Source organism: Podarcis raffonei, chromosome 5, assembly GCF_027172205.1.
Source record: "Podarcis raffonei isolate rPodRaf1 chromosome 5, rPodRaf1.pri, whole genome shotgun sequence".
Lineage (NCBI taxonomy): Eukaryota > Metazoa > Chordata > Lepidosauria > Squamata > Lacertidae > Podarcis > Podarcis raffonei.
The window spans coordinates 97,658,447-97,661,212 of NC_070606.1; the positions used below are offsets into that span (position 1 = coordinate 97,658,447).

Sequence of the window (2,766 nt, forward strand, 5' to 3'; positions counted from 1 at the left end):
GCAGGCGGGGAGGGCGAAGGGGGTGTCGGTTGTCAGGAGAAAGGACCAGCTGGGTGGGGAGGGGGGAGATTTGCAACTACTCCTCCGCCTTCCCCCCCGCCCGCCCCGTCCTCTGGGCCAACATGCGCTTTAGCCTACTGTCTATCCCTCCTGACCTGCTGCTGTTGCAGTTTCGGGGACGGGGCGGTGGGGGCCCGCAGGAGGTAAAGGGAAGCGGATCTTTCTACACCCCCCCAGGGGGCGGGGAGGCCTGCAGCAAAAGCTTGTTGCGAAACCCAAACGGGGCCGAGGCGAGCCTAGACGGGCCCGCCAGCTGGGTAAACCCAGCCAACCCCCCCAAAAACTCCAGATGTTGCTGCGGAACCTGCATTTTGCACGCGCACAGAAGCAGCCTCCTGGATTTCCCCCCCTGCCTACAACAAAAACGAAGGGGGTATATTTAAAAGCGTTCTAATTCCGCGGCTAGATCAGCCGTCGATCCCAGCACTTTCTCGCCCAAAGTGGGCAACAAAGGTGCCCTCGAATACCGTCCCCCCAAAAATCAAGGCAGCGAGGCCTCTTATTCAGACGGGTAGACTGCCCCTGTCCCCGGAGTCGCACTGAGCCGTCGTGGCTAGTAGCCTCGACCTCTACCGGCGACTGTGTCTCCGTGGGGCGCCCGTGTCGAGCCGTCTTGAACCGGTGCCCCAGTTCTGGAAGAGAACCGTGCCCCCATTTCAAACCGGCGCCCTTGAGTGATGGTGGTGTGCGGAAAAGGCGCTCTCCCGGCCGCGGCCGCTCTTTGCTCCAGGTGACCCCGAGTTGTCCTTTCCTCGCTGCTGCTACACGTGTGTTTGTGTGTGCGCGCGCGTGTCCTTGCGCTGTGCGCCCCGATCTGCTGCTCCCCCCGCAACCCAACCCACCGCAACAGGCAGCTCTTGGTGGAAATAGACGGGGGGGGGGAGAAGGGAGGGGGTCAGATTTAAAACACGGAGGACGCTGGAAACGAAGAGAAGGCAGCACGAGAGAGGAAGGGAGACGAACGAGGAGGATTTGGGGGGAATGGACGGGAGGGGGAGAGAACGAGGCCCGGTCTCCGAGAAGATTGCGGGGAGCCCGGACCCGCCGACGCCGTCGAGGCGGGTTGGAGAGGGGGCCCATTGGGCAGCCCTGAACAGCGCCCCAGAGGAGAGAAAGGGGGATGGGACGGCCTCCGGGCGCCCCTCGATCCTTCCTCGCGGGAAATCCGACGGCCCTTCGCTGCAGAAAGTCCGTTTTGCGTAAGGTGGGGAGACGGACGCGCGAAGGAAGCCATCTTGCCTCGCCCTGGGCTCCCTCGGAAGGATCTCGGGGGTCTCCTTTGCTCGCTAGAGGAGTCTCGGGGCGCGCGAGGTGGTGGTCGCTTTTTGGGCTGGTGGGGGTTGAATACAGGGGCCTCTATTAGAAGCCTTCCGGGGGGGATGCAAAAAGCCAAAAGTTTGTGTGCTGGGAAAAGCCAGAGCAGCGCGTCTCCTTTTATTTTCCTGCCCAGGCAAATGCGCCATGGCCAGGTCGCCTTTGCGTCTTGAGAATCCTTTATATATATATGCGTCTTTTTAGAAACGAAGGAGTCGAGGGGTTGTTCATGTTCCTTGCAAATTTCCGCAGGTAAGGATGCGTCCGATTTATTGTCTCTTCGCCTTCCACGCCGACCCTCCAAATACTGTTCTCTGCACTGTTTTTCCATCCCTCATATTCGTCCCGCCACCCGCACCTCCGATTATACACCACCACCAATGTCTTATTACTTAACAACCTCTCCTTTGGGTATCGTCCGTGGTGCTAAAACGCCACGTCTAGCTGCAATTTCACTGTGCACGTACAAACCACGCCGCCTCCCTCGCTGACTCGCATCTTTTTTAATTCTATGCTGAGGATTGGTTCCATTCTGCAGATGAGCAACTGAGGATGACTGGCTAGCTTTCTGACAAAGAGGGGCTTGTGGGCTTGAAGGGAGTTTTCCTAAAATTGCCCCTTCCATTTCCCGTCTGTTCCCCTTTCGCAACATCCCTTCCATGGCAATGTAAATAAAAAATGCGCGTCGCATTAGCTTCCGTGGCCCCACGACTGGTTATTATTTCCATTAATTGAGTGGCGTTCTGCAGGTTAACTTGAAGCAAGATCCCGGATCATCTGCCCCGAGGACCTTACAATCTGAACAATCGCCATGAAAGAGGAGTGTAAAAAGACGGGGTGACTTTTTTGGGGGGTCTGCTTTCAGCGCCTTTGTACCTTTTAGCTTGTGGCGGCTACAAGGTGCAACGAGAAGCTGTTCATTTTTGGGGTGCCGGCTTTGGATGTGGGGAGCCAGGCGTTGAACCTCTTCCCGGGCAGCCGCGGCGCGCTCCCCGGGCAATGCTGCGCTCTCTCGCCCCCGCCATTTCTGCCGCTTTAACGTGAAGCGGGCGGGGTAAACGAGCGAAGAGCAGCATTGTTTTCGGGTGGCGAAACCACGAGGCTTGCTAAGCGCATTGTCGGGTGATCGGGTTCCCAAGAGTCCCATTTTTAGCCCGGAGTGCGGCATCGTGAGAGCGCAGCATAGCGAGCAGAAGAGGAACCATTTTGAAAGCAAATGTCCCCTTTTCGTTGTTGTTGCTTAGCGTAGATTTTACAGATGGGGGCTTCAAGCGAGGGAGAGGGGAGGCAGGCCGGTTTTCAGTCGCGAAAACAGCCCTTCGGAGACATCCCGGGTCAAAACGCAGGGGTGGGTTCAGGCGGGCTTAGAGCAGCGCGCCATGGGAAGCCTCT

The 2,766-nt window shown here is 58.1% G+C and overlaps 1 long non-coding RNA gene across 1 annotated transcript; it reads left to right on the plus strand.

Moving 5' to 3' along the window:
* The first annotated feature begins 382 nt into the window (after positions 1–382).
* LOC128414897 (uncharacterized) lies at positions 383–2,424 on the plus strand. Its single transcript, XR_008330756.1, has 2 exons — positions 383–1,626; positions 2,124–2,424. It is a non-coding gene; the product is annotated as an uncharacterized LOC128414897 (long non-coding RNA).
* Positions 2,425–2,766: the final 342 nt, after the last annotated feature.